We start from the raw sequence: 20048 nt of genomic DNA, 5'->3' as shown, positions 1-20048 counted from the left end.
AAAGTAGCTTTTAAGATTTAGTTAGGAATGTTTTGTTGATGCCCTTTGACCTCCTTCAACATTCGTTTTCAAAGCTAAACTTGCGGAAGTCAAACTTCATTTAGAACTTTCCAATTGTGTGGTTTAGTCAGACTCAATTTTCAACATTTTCACCCAAATTTACCAACTTTCCCTCCGGTTCAGTTCTGAAAATTAAAGCCTTTATTCTTGCTGGCTCTTCCAAATGGTCACAATGTCTTATCACAAGCTTCCTTTGGCTTTGGACATAGTTGCTTCCAGTATTGATTAAAAAGGGAAACGATTTTTCAAGAAACTCATCAAATCACAAATGTTATTGTCAATTTACAACAGATGAGTAAATAATAAAACTAGTGATTAACGGTAAAATATATATGTTTTTCTTCAAAAATATATTGTCTGAAAAAACTTGCATATGTTGAAATATGTGCAGCATTTTGCATTGTTGTGTGTTCTTACAGATCAATGTGTTGTTGTTGTTGTGAATCATTTCAAAGAGTTACAATGACATGGAGCAACAAGTGAGTGTGTATTTGTGTTGGCTAAGGTTAGTGTGAGTAAATGCTAGAAATTACCTGCAGACCTGAATGCAACAATAGTGACCTAATGACAGCACATCTTCTTTCACTTTCGGCTTCTCCCATCAGGGGTCGCCACAGCAAAACAACCTCTCATTCGAGGATGAGTCGCATGGTTAACTTGGCAATGTTTTACGCCGGATGCCCTTCCTGATGCAACCCTCTCAATTTATCTGGGCTTGGGACCGGCACAGAAGCAGAGAAGGGAATAGGGAGCAGCCCGGAATCGAATCCTGGTTTCATGGATGGAAGGCGCCGCAAACTAGCACCAGCTGAACCGGCCCCCTACCTAATGACAGCACATAAGTGTGGAAATTCCATGCAGCCCCTGAATGCACCTTGTGCTGCAGCGTATATGAGTATTAAGTCTGTGCAATAAAGTCAAAATTAAAAGTTGGAACCAACTCCGGGATGGATGCTTGTGGTAGCCAAGTGTGGAGGGAGGCAGACACTAAAAAGTTATGGCTGTGACTTTGAGCCCACTGTCAGAACTGATGAACAATGCCTCACCTGCCAAAATGCCCGGTGACATTGTTTTTCTACCCGCCAATTTGAAGTTTTACCGGCATTTGGCGGGTGTTAATTTAAACCCCTGCATGCACCTTGAAGTATCCTATGCTCTTTTATATACTGTAAACATAGACATTTATTAAATCATCATTTCTGTTACAAATGCACATGTCCCACCTAGTAATGTTATAAATATAAGAGCATGCTGTATTTCAGTGTAATATTCCTAATAAAAGGTAGTGATTTGACTGTCGACCACAGACTTAATTCATTCTGCTGATGTGCAATCTGAATCTGAAGAATCATAAATTAAGGAATAAATTCCTTTGTTTTCTTTTTTTTGCATTCTAAAAAAGGACAACAAATTTACAAATACAAAAATCTAATTTTGGATAATTAGTCATGACCTGATTGCAAAAATTAAATAAGTAAATAAACAAAACATATCCATAAACATCCTCACAAATGTAAATTCTAATTCATTCCATTAACTTTAGTGAATTGCTTGAAAGGGAGTGGGGGGTAGCTAACATATAATCCCACCCCAAATGTGCTTAATTTAAGTTTTTTTTTTTTTACATAGTTATCATTATCCAATTTGTGATTTCTAGTTAAAGTCATTTATACTTTATTTGTTCAGTTGAAGATCATTTATTAAATCCATAAGTATTATTGATTTATATTCCATAAATCGTTATACCGTTATACATCACAGACAAAGTTTCGCAATGTACTGCTTGTAACAAAGTGGAGAGCCTATTAATTATGATCAGAAATGATAATGAATTAGTCCATGTTTATCAGGGTCCTTGCTCCTCTGCAAGCTGTTAGCCGTGAACTGAGTAACTTGAGGTCAAGTTGTCTGCAGGTCAGAAGTCTGTTTCAATTTCTGTTGACTTTTAGAGATAGTGAGGATCTCAGTTTCTTACGCTTGGACCTTTATTTTACACTTTGACTTTACTATATTCCTTTTGCTCAGACTCCTGTGACCAAACACTTATCAAAGTGCTCCATGTTGTTGATTACTGTAATCATGGCCAGCTGAGGTGATAACTTAGTTTGATGAATATTTCACAGTTTCTTACCCAACTGTATTTTTTTTCTTTTTTTGCTTCTTGAAAAGCTCTGGGTCAGACAGTCATTCATGAACATTAGTCTCTTCAAGTTTTTTTTTCTGTGCTTCAATAAAACTAGGCTGTGGTTTCGAGTGTTTTTCCAAGTTGTCCGCATGATACTTGCGTAGCGATCCTGTTGTCTCGTTGTTCATTCTGGGCTCAAAGTCTCCTTATTTTTTTTAGTTAGCTCCGCAACTGCAGCACATAAAGCTCCAGAAACCACTTCTGTTGAACCTTAGCGATAGTCTCTCAGCCAAATCTTCAAGTGCTTTTTTTGATGTCCTCAATTTCAGTAGTCGCTGGGCTTTTCTTCTGGGCCATGGTCGGCTCGATTTTTGCAAAAGTTCTGCAATAAATTGAGTTTTAAGATGGTGCTAACAGCTGAGCACTCCAAGGGTGCAACTGTTTGCATTGACTCTGGACTCCCTGAACAAGGTGAATATGATATGAAACATGCTGGTAGATTTTTGGAAACATTTTCATCAACTGTCTGCATACCCCATGTTTTTCAGGATAGCCTATTGTCTTTTTTTCTTGGTATGTGTACTCTCACCCTTTCAATACAAGTCAAAATCCAGTTATCTGTATAAATAGTCAGATTACAGGGGGCAGTGGCTCAGGCGGTAGAGCAGATCGTCCAATGGTACGATCCAGCGGTTCGATCCCCGCTCCCCCCCAGCCAGCTGTCGTTGTGCCCTTGGGCAAGACAATTCACCCTACCTGCCTCCAGTGCGGCTCCACTGGTGTGTGAAAGTCCCGGTGATGGTCAGAGGGGCCGTAGGCAAAAACTGGCAGCCACGCTTCTGTCAGGCTGCCCCAGGGCAGCTGAGGCTACATTAGTGGTAACCGTCACCAAGTATGAATGAGGAGTGAATGAATAATGGACACACTGTAAGAACTTGGAGCACCAATAAAAAGCGCAGATAAATCTAATCCATTATTATTATTATTGTTATTATTATTATATTATTATTTCACAGCTGTTGGATGTCAGAGGTGGACTAAAGACAGGTTAAAGAGAATTGACGAACACAAGATGTAGAAACAAACATTTGAAACTGTATCTGGATAAGAGGAAGTTCATGAATGTTCCTTTGTGAGGTGCAGGAAAGCTCAAAACTTATTTCTATCATTGGAGAAGAAATGAAGCCGATGGAGGAGCTCAGATATTTTGGTGGAAACCTAGAAAAGAACTGGAAAGACAACAATGCTGTTTTCAATCAAGGTCAAAACAGGTTGAGGATGTTTAAGCCTTTCAATGTTTATAGCAAGATGTTCTAAATCTTCTTTAAGTCAGTTGTGGAGATTGTGTCACATCTGCAGTCATGTGTTGGGGCAACATCAGAGCACGTGACCTAAAGAAGCAGAACAAACTGATAAAGGAGGCTGACTGTTCTTGGTTCTGCTCTGGAGCCTCTGGAGCTGGATGTTCAAAGAAGAAGGTTTCTTTAGATTAAACCATCAGAGAAAACCTTGATCATCCTCACAACACATCCTTCATCACACAGTAATTCAACTAGGTTGCGTCTTCAACCAGAGACTCACAACACTGACCAAATTAGGACATCCCCCCTGCCCATAGTTATAACCATCCTAAACTAGTCTCTGAAGAATAATAAAAAAAAAAGTTTACAAATCCCCCCAAAAGTTGATGTAGAATCTGTAAGGGTTCTGTTGTTTAGCTTGTTTTTTTTTTTATTTTTGTCCGGGTCATACTGTATTCTGAGTTGCCCTTTGTCTGTCACACCTAGTTCAGGTCTTTCATCCATAGCTGTCTTCATTTAGTTAATTGCCCTCAGTGTACATAAGTGTCTGGTTTTGTTGTCTTGTCTTTTGTTCTACTTTGTCATCCCTTTTTTTTTGTTTCTCCCTGGTTTTTTGGTCATGTTCCAATTAATTTGTAAAGTGCTAACTTTTTGCTAGCATGCCTGGCCTCCACATATTTCCTGACAGAAACTTTTAAATGAGCAAAATATTCTTACCTTTGAAATTTTGGGTTGAGAGTTGGTGGCTTGTACAAAGTAAACGTACCTTAAACCAAAACAGTTGCTCACTGTAGTGTCTCGCAATACCTGCTTTTATATGTCTTCTTGGTCTGGGTTTCATCCTGCAGAAAAACAATGGCTCAATATATGAAGATTAAAAACATAAACATATGGAGTAAGTCACTAGGCCTAAACCACAATCATGCGGGTTCACAATGAAACTAACAAACCTACACAATGGAAACTTTCAGAGTTGTGAAGTTTGATTTCATGAAATTAATCTGGCATAATTTGAGAGAAAGATGGCATGAACCTGAGGCTAAGATTAGGATTCATGTCTTGGCCAGTGGGATCAGGTTTCTTGTGACTTCACTGCAACTTGATTCTACATTTTAAATGTTCTTTTGCTATGATATCACTGCACAGCTTCACACATTCAAGATCACACAGGTGTTAATACTTATTATGCACTTTCCTTCCATTTTTCTGAAAAACCAAACAATTTCCGTGGATCATCTGCTTTTAGCAGGACACTGAAATAGGAGAGAAAAACAGTTTAACTAAGTTTCTATACCTTATTTCTACAGCAGCGAAGCACAGTTTATGTGTTCTGAAACATCCAGCAGGGCACATTCCAACCAAATTGAAATATTTGTCAGTGCTCTCACCCCCTCTCCTTTTCGGCTTTTCCCTTCTCCCTGACAAATGTGTTCCTTACTTTGACTCCACAAGCAATACTATATGACTCACCGGCTAAAGATTTATTTCTTCCATTAGTCCACACCCTTAGTGTCTTAATATAAGAACTTTCAAACCTGTATAGGAGCAAGGAAGATGGAGACCCTTTTTTTTAGCAAGTGCAAATTTTGAAATCTCAGAGAGAAAAAATGAAAACCTTGAGATGAAAACCCTGTTTTTGTTTTCCATAGATGCATTTTTCTCCTCTTGCTGTTTGCGTCTCTTGTTTTCACGGCATAGTTGGGAAACATAGCCGACAGCTTTGTGTTTCCGCTAATATATTTGCCCTTTGCATATATAAATCTGATTCTCTACGGTGTGCAGACGGAGGCTTTTAAATGTGACAGGTATCAGTGTCTAGATCAGCTCATCTGAGGGCACGGCACTGCTCGCTTCTGTTTGCTAATTCTGTTAAGCCACTGGGACTCCTAATAAGAAACAACTGTGCCTTGATGTTTGGCCCTCTGGCGTGTGGGGTTTATTTGTGGGCGGTGTGTGAAGACGCGCATGCATATCTATGCATGCACATACACATGATTAGTGTGCTTGCCTTTTCTCCGGCTTCTGAACAAGGTGACACAAACACACAGCTCCCCGCAGGCTTGGAAAAGGTGCCGAGGTGCTAGAACATTCAGAACTGAATCAAAACAAAAATAAGCCCTGCGATTTACCTGTACTAAATGCAGCTTTTTGGTAAGTGCCAAAGCAACCATCATCCTACCCTGCTGCTCCTCTCTCGAAGGCTGTGCTTCCTCCTCCTCCTCCTCACACCTCGCCCCAGATTGTAAGTCTCCTGAAAGAGCACACACTGAACACGGCTAATGCAATATCTTCATCTGGGTTCATCTGTTGATGCTGTGTTTGTGGGGAATGATGTTTTGAGGCTGAACTTGGGTGGTCTGTTGAGATGAACTAGTCTTTCAAGGTTAACATTTTATGAAATTCACATTCAGAGTCTATTTCTTGTGAGGAAAACATGTGCCACCTGAAAAGAGATTTCAATTTTTTTTTTCATTTTCCCTAACGTTGCTCGGCCAAACTCCTTCTCTGTGGCAATTCTGCTGTTTCTTCCAAGCTCTGTTTCTGTGCAGGACTTTCTCTCACCTCCATCAGCTCCTTCCTGTCACGGACGCTGCCCAAGAGCTGCCTCCGTGACATCTCCTTCAGCACTTCCTCCAGTCTTTGCACCAGAAATCTTTTCCCTACCTGCCATCATTTTCTCTCATCCATAAGTGCTTCTCTCCCCTCTCCAGTTTTCTACTGCCAGCTCTATGGTGTGGTAGCGGTCACCATGGCAACTGTCAGGCAAATGAAGGGTGACACACGGAACTGCATTTGGGCACAGGAGGTGAAGTAAAGGGACCACTGTATTATATTGAAAGGGTTTTCCAACGACACAGCAAGGCAGCGCATTATCAGACGCTGCTGGCTGCTTTCTCTCTCCCCACCTCACACCTCGTTTCCATGGATAAACATACACTTCTGCACTGTGTCAATGTACACACAAACACTCACACACGCACCCACACACACTTAACAGGCGCAAATAAGCACCCTGTACAACAGTATTATAGCTGAGAGGCTTACCATTGGAAATGGGGTTTTAAAGCCACCTGTGGATTTCCATACAAAGAGGAGAAACTATTGTAGATTTGGCTTTCATGACAATGAAAATGCAACAAGCAAATTTTAAACTGTATCAGAGCACCAAGAGTGACTCTTCTTTGTTAGAAATGGAAAGAAAAAAAAATCTTGTATTTTATAAACCTCTCAGACACGTTTTCATATATTTGCTTCTCATCCCAGCAGGATATGTTCTCACAGGAGAGTTGGGTTCACTTTATAGAGGTATCCGATTACATTGGACAGTTTGGTCAATGTGGATAGGAGACGAAACATCAGTCAGATAATAAAAAAATGCAGTTATCAGTGATGGAAAAGAGAGAGACACAAATGGAGTTGGCAAAATAAAAGAAAAGAACTTGCTGTAATAAATATAAGCAAAAGATGAAAAAAAAAAACCCGAAGCTCTGATTCAAAAACATAATGGAAGGATCATAGCAGCAGGTAGGTGGTTGAAAACGCTGCTGCACATATTGAGAGGTGAATCTGTTCTTTTATTTTGCCATATATGTGCACCAACCATTCAGATCCTTTCTAATGCCTCCACATGAATATATCAGCAACTGGCTCTTATTAACCTCGAAGACCTTTGAGTTACATGGAGCACTGTCAACCTACAACATTTAAAATTCACTCAGCGTGACACACACCTACACACACAAATGCACACACACAAACAGCTGGAAGGTGACTGCACCTTGTAAGCTTCATGAGTGGAGTTTAACTGTTTGTGGACGTGTAAAACGCCTGACTACTCATCACGTTGTCAAGGCTGGATTGGCCTATGCTTACTTTGGTGACATGAATGGTAACACAGATCTATGAAGGTAGTTAGAACAAATAACAAAAGCAGCAGCACTTTGAAAATATCCAAATATTCAGTTAAGTGACACAAATCCTGAAAGACCAAAAGCACGAGTACACGGTTAAACAGAGATACTTCAAAACTGTGTCCTTGCGGTTTTTGAACAGAGGTTCATCAATTTTAAAAGAATCAAAGGAATGCCTCCGTTTGTAACATTCCACTGTAAACAACTCCAAATATTGAGATTTTCACTTTTACAGAAGCTTTAAGTGTGCTAAACAAACAAGCACACTATGAAAAAAATACATTTTTGTGAAGACTTTCAAGATTTTACTAAAAAAAGGATTTACTAAAAAGGATTACTGTATTTTACATACATTGACATTACGATTGTCTCTAAAAAATGTAATGCTTTCAACCATATCCACTCTATTTACTAAAAGAGAAAATGTTGCCCAATTTTAAAGAGAAGAAAAAAAAACATTATGATAGATAAATGCTGCAGTGAGAAGAGTAGTCTGAGAAGCTGCAAACTCCATGCAGAAGGGGAAAAAATGCTTTCCAGTCTTCAGTCTGTTTGAAATGTTTTTCCATCCATCCATTTTCTTAACCCACTATATCACCATCGGGGTGACAGGGTTGCCTGAGCCTGTCCTAGCTACTGTTTGGCGAAGGCAGGGTACACCGTGTGGCCAGTCTGTCACATAAGCCACACAATCACTCCAGCACACACTCACACATGCACACATAAGGACAATTTAGACTAGAGCAACTAATTTACCTGTAAAACATCCTATAGCAAAATGGGAGGGAACCAGTGTGAGAAAATTCACACATGCAAACTCCACACAGAAAGATAACCCCAGGCCTTTCGCTGTCAGGTGAGAGCACTAATGTGAGAACAGGTTGGTTCAACAGGCTGGTTGAGTGGGGACACTTCCTGTGACGTCATTTCCGAGTGAGTGTAATCCAGTGCTTGATCGTTGTCTGACTGTTTCCTCCTGTTTAGCATTGGCATTGCTAATACCTAACTTTATCTGGTATAATATTCACATGCATATTCTTTAAGTGGCACCTTAAGTATACTAGTGAATACACTACTGTGTTAACCGCGTGCTGTCCACCCTACTCTACTCTAAGCTTGCAACGTAACTGTTTTCTCCTTAGCCAAACACTGCTAGCCTTAGCTTAGCATGGCGTCTACCTCCTCTGCATTTACCCATCTTTCCTGCCTTGTGTGCCATATGTTCAGTAAGGATCCTGCGTCTTTTAGTAAGGATAGTGGTAGGTGTGTTGAGTGTGGTCTTATCTTTGACTTAGAGGCCAGGCTAGAGCAGTTAGAAGCGTGCCTCTGCACAGTGGAAGCTAAGCCAGCTAGCCAGGTTGTCACTTAAAGTGCAGGGGGCACTATACGGCTAAACTAGTTAGCGCCTCAGCGCTTCCCCAGCAACCAGGGAATACACAGGATGGCTTTGTACCGGTGGGAAGGAAGCGTAGTGGAACACACAAAAACTTAGAGTGTGTTCATAAGGGGAACCAGATCCTACCCAGCCAGACCAGGAGAGGGGAGGAGAGACCCCCAGGCCAGGACCCCCCCCAGCATCGGGACCCAGGCAGCCCGGGAGGGGGGGAGGAGTGGACCACCCACCCAACCAGCCAGGCGCAGAGACAAGGGCCAGGGACGAAGCCAGGGTCCCCAGAACCCATGAGCCGCCCACCACCCAACCGGCGCCCCGTCTCTGCAAGCCAGCCCCGGCACGAGACCTGAGCAACCCAGAGATCGCCACGCACCCACAGCCACCCCCGATAACCCTACACACTACAGCCCCCCCCCCCCCCCCTCCCCCCATATCATCTGAGCCCCCCTCCCCAACCCTCTCAGTGCCCTCCCCTCTCTGTGATGGGTCAGGAAAGCCCCAGAAAGTCCCAGCGAGCCAGCCCCCAGGTCCGTCCCACCCATGCACTCACGCACACATACTCAAAATCTTCTAGTCACCCCCCCACCCCCCGCCGCCATGCAGTAACCCCCCCCTGGCCGACCGACCCCCAGCGCAGTATGCCCGACCATCCCCGAGGCCGACAGGATAAGCCTGGCTGCCCTAAGAGGACCAGGCGGGTGAAGACCGGCCGCCCCTCCCCGACCCCACCCATGTATGGTGGTGTGGGTGTGCTGTGTGTGTGCTGCAGGTAAAATAGGAGATCTCCAGTGTGGCGGGCCCCACCGCTGCCAAGCCGCAGAGCTCCCCACTCCTGGTTCCTTTCTGTGAGGGATGTGTATTTGCTGTGTGTGTGCTGCTAGCATGCAGTGTGTGTGTCTACGGTGAAAGTTAAAGTTGTGGGGGGGGTCAGTGAAAGATGAGCACGGATGTTTCATCGTGCCCCCCTCCACCAGACCCTCCCCACAAGGCCCTAGATGAATCAGAGTGTCTAATATGCAAGTAAAAGCGGAATGGAGGGCGGGCGACAACGCGACCCCAGAGAGAGCAACCCCCTGTGAGCCCTGCCAGCATAACCCACCCATCCAGTTCGTGGAGCCCTATGTGCCTGTGTGCAACAGTTGTTTGGGTGAGAGGAGGATGGGCACAACCGGGGGATGAAGGTTCCGCCGAGCGACCGGCCCCACCAGCCGGCCGCAGTAGGCGCCTCCCCTCCCAGGGCGGCCAGGCAGCCAGGAGGCGGCAAGCCAGCCGCAGATGGAGGCCAGAGCCTCGTAGCGCAGAGAGACAGCCACCTAGGAACTACCGGCCACGGGCGAAACACCGGCCATGGGCAGACAACCCCAGGCCCCAGAACCCCAAGTCCCCCCCCAGACCCCGCCACGGCGACCAGCCACCCAGCACGGCACCCGGCCGCCGTTCCCGGTCAGCCGCACTGCTTACCCTGCGCCCAGAAGGCACCCGCCCAGGAACCCCTGCCGGGTGAACGACAGGCCCGGCAGAGCCCACCCCCCCAAACCCACCCCGGCCCACCCAACCAGCCAGGACCCGGCTCAACCCATCACCATCCCACCCCTACTAGGTGTTATGACTAACGAGCTGGAGCCAGGGAGAGTCTGAATCCGAATTGTATGGACCCCTTTGGCCACCCAGGTAAGAATGTCCTGGATACGGCACTGCAACACACTGTGATTGATCCATCTAATCACAGTTGTATTTCTTAAATAAGGCTTACTTGTACTATGGTTGCATGCGTGTGTGTGTCATGGCAACTGTGCAAGTACTGAAAATGTGTAAATCTTTGCTTGAGGACACACGTTTTGGTATAAGTGCAGAGTTTTGGGGATTGGAGGGATTTGTGTGGCCATATACTTCTCAGTTGCATAAAGCTGGTGTGTTTTGCATATGCAACTGCACAGTTTTGTACTTTTTTGTGACAATTCCCTTCACACTTGTGCTTCCCGAGTGTTTCTGGTTGTTTAACTTTTCTTAGTGGTTTTGTATGCCAGCATGCATGAATGACTTTGTATCTGTGTGTCAAGTGCTTGCAACTGAAAGAAAAAGGGAGGGAGAGAGAGAAAGAAGAGGGAACGAGCAGTCTGTCATGCCTGAGAGGGAGCCAAGCCTGTTTAAATTGCCTTCTGGCTTTCAAGCCTCTCATCTGCAAACTGGCACCTCTTCTTCTCTGTCTCTCTTACCCCCATCCTCTCGCTTGTGCTTTGCATGTCCGCCTCTGTCTTTCTTCCTATTTTGTATGTATGCTCTTTCCTGTCCTCATCCTTCTTTTCCCTTTTTCTTGATTGACTCTTTTATCACATTGTGTCTGTCCTCCTTAGTGTCAGTTTATGTCACTGTGCCACTTTAATGCACCCCTCTACCAGAAACAGTCATTACTGAACTATAAATTTTGCAACCACTTGCACATCTTTGCCTCAAGTCAAATGTCTCGGGACCCCTTTTGAAAAATCTGGTTAATGGAAGATTATTTGAACTTTGAAAGCCATGAAGCTATAAATGTAACAGTCTTTTCATCTTAGTCATGATGACTTTTTCCCTGCTTTAAGTTTATGGTTTTAGTTCTTCAAATCATTAACAGTGCTGCTGCAGTATGTCAAGTCTGAATTGGAGTATTCTTAAATCTGCTGACCCTGGTGCTGATGCTGGCCCTGCACACACATTCTCATCTATGAAGGATGGCTTATCATGAATTTAGGATCCACTGGGCTTTGATGGACAGTACAGTACATATTTATCACATATTACACAGTACATATTTTATCAACATCTTACTGATTTTAGCGCAGTGTTTCTTGCGGGGATCTTTTGTGCCAGGGCTTGCCGGCTTGGTTGGTGGTTGTTGCCGTTGTTGGTCGGCTGGAGTTCAACACTGCAGCCTCACAGCTGTGAAGTGAACCCCATTGCTGTCCCGGTCTGGGTTGGCACTGTGTTGGTATACCTGTGGCTGAGCTGAATCCTGGTATGAAGAGATTCCAAAATACTACTTCCTCACAGCAGAGCCAAGCCTCACGTTTCTTTTGAAAGTTAGTTTTCTAAGCATTCATTGTTTGTGGGGTCATTGGTCCTATGTGTTGACAGAGGGGATGGGGGAGGGTAAAGGGTGGGGTGGGTTGGATTTTTCTTGTAACACCTGTGTATGTTTTATTTTTTTAAATGTCAATGGCTTCATGCTGCACATTAAAAGGGAAGCGTATTACATAAATTAAGTTTGATTTGATTAAATACAGTTTGATTTACAATCTGTAGTCTGTGGATTACAAAAACAATTTATTCAGTGAGCAAATTATGTGTGAACTGCAGCTGATTTAAATCCATAAATGTTCACTGTTTTTATTTTTAGAATGTGCAGCTTCTTCATCACTTAGCCCAAAAGCACACATGAGGCCGTGATAGCCTCAGTTTTTTTTAAGGGACAGGTGATCTGGTTATGGGGTTGAAGATTCTCATTTTGGATTCCAGCAAATGTGTGCGACCATGAATCGAGGGACGAATAAACAAAATAAAGGGATGTGCCATGGAGAAGCTTGTTCATGATGAAGTGCAGACCTCTTTAATGATTATTAGTTGGATAGTTTAAAAAAGATTTTACCACACACCCAAACTTGGGTTGAAATATTACAAAGTAAACTATTTATTGGTCTTTGTACAAAATACAGAAACAGAAGCAGCACTGTAATATCATGTCATTAAATAAACACGCTTACTAGGAGCTTGAGCATGATTCATGATACTAAAATACAATATTGCAGCAATTGTAATATGAATTCAAATCTGTGTTTTGTCTTTTGGCCTGTTTGTTTTTTGTGATTTGAACAAAATCAACTAGAAGTACCGCAAGGTCATTTTTAACAAAGAAAAATAAACAAAAGACAATTCTCAAAGAATTTACTTTACAAAAAAATAACAAATATCACGCCCTAATTACACATAATGTATAAAAGCTAAGCCTCTTTCTGAAAGTATCCAAATTTGTCAACAGCAGCATGAAAATGTACTTTCTTGGACGCGTTTTGTCTGTTTGCATGTCTTGATGTGAGAGTTTTAAAAATGTTGCAGAGGCTGAAGGATCTGCATACATATAGTCCAAATTGCTCCAAAAACATTATTTTTGATATCAAACAAATTCCATGCTGGACTTTAGCACTCAGTGTCTTTTGTCACACATCACAGGGACCTTTACTCACCACTCTCAGATGTGTCTGGACCTGCAAAAAGGCTTTAGTTTATGCAAAAGATAACCCCATTCCCTGTTTACAGACTTCTGCCCTGCACCTAATGCAACCATTCAGCATAGCTGCACAATGTGTGGGTTTTCAGACTGGTTGCATTCACACACATGCACATCTGTTGATATGCTGCTAATAACCCCTATTTCTTTGTCCTTCAGTGTAATGGCCTCCATAAATCACATCATGTTCTCTTGAGACACTTGCCACTGGGCCCTTCTCCTCCCTCCTCATATAGCCTTGTAGCCTCCCTTACTACCCTTTTTACACACAGACACACCAAAACATCGACAATCTTCTTTTTGCCAGACTAATACTCATAAAAAATGTATTCTGTTGGTCATTACATGTTGCTCTTTGTGGAAAAAACAAATAACTACATGAAAATGTTCTCAGCTAATTTAAAACAATGTTTGTATAGTTGAAATTAAAACCTGTCCTTTTGGGGGATTTTCTGTTTTAATCTAATTCCGTCTTCTCCTTCACTCCATTTTTACTGTAAAAACTTAATAATCCTCATAGTTAACACAACTATTAACGAAGTAAGATGAACTCAAATTTGAAGAATAAATGCAAAGATGTAGATTGAGATGGCTGTGACACAAGAGGAGGATCATGCTGGTTAAAAGGATGCTGAGGTAAGACGTACAAGGAGGCCAAAGAAGAAGTTCTTGGATGTATTGAAGGAGGACTTGAGGGTGGTTGATGTAAGCATGGGGGATGCAGAAGAGAGGATTATATGGAGCCATATGATTCACTGTAGTGACCCATAAAGGAATAAACCAAAAGGCAATGATGAAGTTTAAAATAGTGTTGTACCATGACGTGTTAATAATTACAACAATGAAACAAACCCTAAGCATAACAATGTAAGATGGAGACTCTGACTAAATCTCAACACTGTTGATCCCTGCCATATAGCCATGAGGAACACTCAGTAGCAATTGTGCAAAGAAAGAAAACTCTCACCAAAATAAATTAAATTCTACAACTAAAACAAAACAGCTACCACATTTGCACCAATAAACATACTACACGCATAATGTTCAAAGAAACATGCAGATACATGTATAATACATTTATATATTTATATAAACGCCCCTCTCACCCTCTGTGGGTGGTTTCTCACCCAAGCTGGGGTCCTCTACCCAGTGGCGGTTCTACACTAACTTACTCCCTGGGCGAGTAACCCCCCAAAATACAAAATTTGACAACACCTTGTTGTGTTCCCTATCTTCTATTTAGCCATTTTACACAAAAATTCATGCATTTTCTAGACTCGTATTACAGGGGGGTCAAACTCAGTCACACAGTGGCCTAAATTAAAAACACGCTTAAGGTTTTGGGCCGAAGAAGATAAACATTAACTGAACAGACTAAAGCTAAACTTTTAAACCTTTTAAACTGAACTTTTTGAACATAAATATGAATAAAAACAGGAACATTAATCCATAATAACTCAAGTTAAACCTTAAATAACTTATAATATTTTGCTCTCCATAAAAACATGTTCTGTCAAAATTATACAAATATGAACATGCTGCAGAACAAAAGAAAGAAAGCCTGGAATAATAATAAGAAGAAGAAATAACAAATCAAATGATTCCGTTTTCTTTGTTCTTTTATCATTTTTTAGAGCTGGACTCCTGCTTCATTTTTACCAATAATTTCTTGGTGTGTGATGTCCTGTGTGTGTCTTTGTGAAACATATCAGAGGGATTAGATCTAAAAAAAAAACATATAGTGAATACTATTTTTTGGTCTTATAAAACATTAAAAACTAAATCATAGAACTCATCAGTGGGATTACTCCAAAAATATTTGGCATTTCCCTAAATTTGTGCAACACCAACAGTAGAATTCCTCCAAAAAACCTCAAACCATAAAAAATGGTTTCCGCCCACCACCCCTCCCCTTCCCTCTGACACACCCGGCTCCGACTCTATGACGGGAGGCGCAGCTGTGGCCCAGAGTTGATTGTTAGATAGAAAAAGACTCCCAATCACCTGTTAGTGTGATTTACCCAGCTACCGGTGAGTTGCGCCCCCCTCTCGAGTTTTTTGACTTATGTTCCAAAGACTATAGACGATATATAAGAGGTGTGGGCGCAAGTGACTTGCAGCAGAAGGCGGTTGTCACGTGCACGTCGGGTCTGCTGTGTCGGAGCAGGGAATTGTTGGAAATAATCCCCATTGCCTGCTTTGGTCGAAATTGGGTTGAGCACGGGTGTTTCTTCTGCCTAATTCCTTTTCATGTGCCTGTTTTACGTTGTTTCACTCTGAGTTATTTCATCCTTTTTTCTTTTTTTTTTCTTTTTTTTGCACCATAAGTGTGGAGAGGGGAGAGGATGAAGACATGGGTGCGATGTTAAGAGTCTGATGTGTCAAAATAAAAGCTTAAAGCTAAAAGCCTCTTTGAATTTAGTAATACATTGTGTGTAACTCAACGGGCACGGAAAATGCCGCCCCGTATGAAGTGCCGCCCTGGGCCACCGCCCACCTCGCCCATATCAAAAACCGCCACTGCCTCTACTAGTGATGGGACGAGCGACACTGGTGCATCAGCATTGTGCCGAGAGCTAAAGAGCGAAACCTCGTATCGGTGCGTGTATTGCTTTAAGAAAGAATCACGTGACCGATACAGGAACTGTATCATTTGGATGTGCCGCGCCAAAGTGTGTTTATCAGGAAACAAACTGTGTCAACATGTCGTGGGTTTGTCGGATGGAGTTTTGCTTGATCATGGATCGTCCATGGAAGTGTTCCCCGGTGTGGAATAATTTTGATCTCGTGACGCCAAACAAGGTAAATCTTTTTCTCCTTTATATACTATTTTTTACGGTGGCGCATTGCACTCACTTTATCAGTTTATCAAGTGAATGACCTGTGATACATATGATAGTCAGTTAAAGAGCCTTACAGTTGCTTTATTCATGTTATCATGTGATTATGAGATCCTGATCTCGTAATCATGAGATAGGGTGTCTATTTTTTTAACAAGTGAATGCAATGTTCTGGTAAGAGGTTTGAATTGTTTTCATATAAATTAACTTTGTTATGTTATTGACAGGCTATATGACAGGTTAGACACAAAGGAAGGAGAAAAGGACTTGTACAGGCTAGCCAGACAGAGAGACAGAGATGGGAAGGACGTGCAACAGATAAGGGTGATTAAGGACAGAGATGGAAAGGTGCTAACAACTCAGGAGAGTGTACAAAAAAGATGGAAGGAGTATTTTGAGGAGCTGATGAACGAGGAAAATGACAGGGAAAGAAGGGAGGAAGATGTGGTTGTTGTGGAGCAGGAAGTAGCAGAGATTGGAAAGGATGAGGTTAGAAAGGCTCTGAAAAGGATGAAGAGCGGAAAGGCCGTTGGTCCTGATGACGTACCTGTGGAGGTATGGAAGTGCCTAGGAGAGACAGCAGTGGAATTTCTAACGAGGTTGTTCAATAGGATTTTAGAGAGTGAGAAGATGCCTGAGGAATGGAGGAGAAGCGTTCTGGTTCCGATCTTTAAGAACAAGGGTGACACGCAGAACTGCAGCAACTATAGAGGAATAAAGTTGATGAGCCACACAATGAAGCTGTGGGAAAGAGTAGTGGAAGCCAGGCTTAGGAAGAAGGTGGAGATTTGTGAGCAGCAGTATGGTTTCATGCCCCGTAAGAGCACCACTGATGCCATTTTTGCTTTGAGAATGTTGATGGAAAAGTACAGAGAAGGTCAGAAGGAGCTGCATTGTGTGTTCGTAGATTTAGAGAAGGCGTATGACAGGGTGCCGAGGGAGGAGCTGTGGTACTGTATGAGGTCGTCTGGAGTGGCAGAGAAGTATGTCAGAGTAGTTCAGGACATGTATGAGAGAAGTATGACGGTGGTGAGATGTGCTGTAGGTCAGACAGAGGAGTTCAAGGTGGAGGTGGGACTACACCAAGGATCAGCTTTGAGTCCTTTTTTGTTTGCTATGCTGATGGACAGGCTGACAGACGAGGTAAGACAGGAATCTCCCTGGACAATGATGTTTGCGGATGACATTGTAATTTGCAGTGAGAGTAGAGAGCAGGTGGAGGAACAGCTAGAGAGGTGGAGGTTTGCTCTGGAAAGAAGAGGCATGAAGGTCAGTCGTAGTAAGACAGAATACATGTGTCTGAACGAGAGGGATCAAGGTAGAAGCGTTAGGTTACAGGGGGCTGAGGTGAAGAAGGTGCAGGAGTTTAAGTACTTGGGGTCAACAGTTCAGTGTGATGGGGAGTGTGGAAAAGAGGTGAAGAGGCGAGTGCAGGCAGGTTGGAGCGGGTGGAGAAAAGTGTCAGGAGTGTTGTGTGACAGAAGAGTGCCAGCAAGACTCAAAGGAAAGGTGTACAAGACAGTGGTGAGACCAGCTCTGCTCTATGGGTTAGAGACGGTAGCAGTGAGACCGAGACAAGAGGCTGAGATGGAGGTAGCGGAGATGAAGATGTTGAGGTTCTCCTTAGGAGTGACCAGGTTAGACAGGATAAGGAACGAGTACATCAGAGGGACGGCTCATGTTGCCTGTGTTAGGGACAAAGTCAGAGAAGCCAGACTGAGATGGTTTGGACATGTTCAGAGGAGGGATAGTGGATATATTGGTAGAAGGATGTTGGAGATGGAGCTGCCTGGCAGGAGGGCGAGAGGACGGCCAAAGAGGAGATACATGGATGTCTTAACAGAGGACATGAAGTTGGCTAATGTTAGGGTAGAAGATGTCCATGATAGAGTGAGGTGGAAAAGGATGATTCGCTGTGGCGACCCCTGATGGGAAAAGCCGAAAGAGAAAGATGTTATTGTAGGTGAAGTGTCGGCTCTGCTCCACAGAGCTATCTTATATCAATAAGAGCACTTCATCAATGCTGAGGCATTATAGAGCTCGGCATGGCAATGAAGAATTGGCAGATACTCGTGAGAGTACCCCAGGTATGTTGAAATTCTCTCTAAAAATTGTGCTAAAATAAAAACATGCATGCAAACAGAAATGCTCCAGGCCTGGTATCAAACCTTCAATCCTCTTGCTGTGAGGCGACAGTGCTAACCACTACACCATGTCGTCTTGTGTCTATTTGATATTGTTTGTAAAAATTACAGTCCTTTTATTAAGCTTTTGACAAAATAGTTCCTTTTGGCTTGCAGTTCCTAACAAGCAAGCAGTGGATGAGGCAGTGGTCAATATGATCATCAAAGACTGTCAGCCACTCAGCTTTGTTGAAAACGAGGGATTCAGGGAGCTCCAGAAACTTATTTTACCCTCGTATGCTCTACCAAGCAGGAAGGTATGTTTAAGGATTTGTATTATATGTTTGTACTAACTATATAACTATATTTTATTGGTGTAACAGTATTTGTATGGTTATTTTCAGACCATCAAGGACTTGGTGAGCCAGAGATAAAATGAGGAAAAGGAGAAAACCAAAAAGGACCTCCAGAGTGCCGTTGCTGTTACTTTAACAGCTGATATGTGGACGTCTATGAATATGGAGGCATATCTAGCTGTTACTGGCCACTATGTGGACAAAGAAAGCCATGAACAACATTGCCATGGTTAAAAGGAGCCTCATGGAGGAGTGGGGCATAGCAGGAAAGGTCAGGTGTCTTGTCACTGATGTAGCAGCAAACATGACTGCATGCGCTCGAATGCTGCAAATACGGCACACCATTTGTATAGCCCATTCCCTAAATTTAATTGTGAGAAAATCATGTGATCAAATCCCAACAATAACTGAAATACGCAACAAAACACGACACATTGTGACATACTTTCGATCGAGCGTGACTGCTAAAGAGAAGCTCACTCAAATACAGCAACAGTTGGGAACACCGGGCCATAAATGAATAAACGAGGTGCCAACACGATGGAACAGTACCTACCAAATGTTTGAAAGAATGACTGAGCAGAAGGAGGCAGTCTGGGCGTCACTGGCCTCATCAAAACCTGACATAACTCCAGAAGAATGTCAGATCATTGAACAGATGCTCAGGGTTCTTGCTCCTTTTGACCAAGCTACAAGAGAACTGTCTGAGGAAAACAGGGTCTCTGGGTCGAAGGTCATTCCCATGATGAGAATGCTCCACAGTGAGCTTCAGCGTCAGGCCACAACAGTGACATAAACAGCTGCTCAGCAACTGGCTGAAAACCTGAGGAAGCGGCTAACTGACGCCATTTGCGGCATGGAATCTCTCAGTGTGATGACTCTGGCAACTCTGTTAGATCCCAGATTTAAAAAAAATGGATTTGTTAGTCAGCAAAAGGCAAGTGAAGCGGTGAAGAGCCTGCAGTCAGAATGTGCAGAAGAAATGAGGAGCCAAGAGCCTGACCCAAGAGAAGAAGAGCCTAGCTCTTCACATGGGTCAGAACCCAGTTCAGGTATGAAAATACATTTCTGTGGCACTTTGTCAAATGATATATCATGTGATAATAAAGTAATGATTAACTATTTTTTTAGGGCACAATCTCTGGAAAACTTTAGATATGGAGGTTGCAGAGACCCAGAAGACGAGGAACACAGCAGCTGACTCCATTATTGAAGTCCATCGCTACCTGGCAGAAACAAACACACCCAGAAACCAAGATCCTTTGCAATATTGGAAAAGGAACCAGGAAATATACCTACATCTTCATCAACTTGCATTTAAAACTCTGTACCATGCGAAAGAGTATTTTCCAAGGCTGGAGAGCTGGTGTGTAAGAGGAGAAATCGCCTTGGAGCAAAGACACTCCAAAAACTTTTGTTTCTGAATAAAATTCATGAACTAATCACTTTTGTCTTTTATTTCATATGATTTAACAGTTAAGTTGACAAATGTGCACATAAGTTAAAAAAAAATTGTAATTCTGAATGTTCACTCTAATTTGCTATATTTTACATACCAACTCAGTTTTAGCATTTACACGAACAAGGAATTTATTTACCTGCAATGATTTGATAACTACTGCAGGGGTCACTATTGGGTGACCAACACAGTTTCAATACAGTGCCGACACAGTTT

At 42.7% G+C, this 20048-nt stretch overlaps 1 long non-coding RNA gene across 2 annotated transcripts; it reads left to right on the top strand.

The window, feature by feature from the left end:
• The first annotated feature begins 15160 nt into the window (after positions 1–15160).
• LOC144993820 (uncharacterized) lies at positions 15161–19771 on the top strand. 2 transcript variants are annotated; one of them, XR_013657085.1, is made up of 4 exons: positions 15161–15856; positions 17858–17981; positions 18195–19425; positions 19505–19771. It is a non-coding gene; the product is annotated as an uncharacterized LOC144993820 (long non-coding RNA). The 2 variants fall into 2 exon arrangements; XR_013657084.1 differs by having other exon boundaries at positions 18195–19771.
• The last annotated feature ends 277 nt before the right edge of the window (positions 19772–20048 follow it).

This window comes from Oryzias latipes, chromosome 1 (genome assembly GCF_053564925.1).
Source record: "Oryzias latipes strain Hd-rR chromosome 1, Olatipes_Hd-rR_3.1".
Lineage (NCBI taxonomy): Eukaryota > Metazoa > Chordata > Actinopteri > Beloniformes > Adrianichthyidae > Oryzias > Oryzias latipes.
This window is presented reverse-complemented; position numbering and strand designations above follow the sequence as displayed.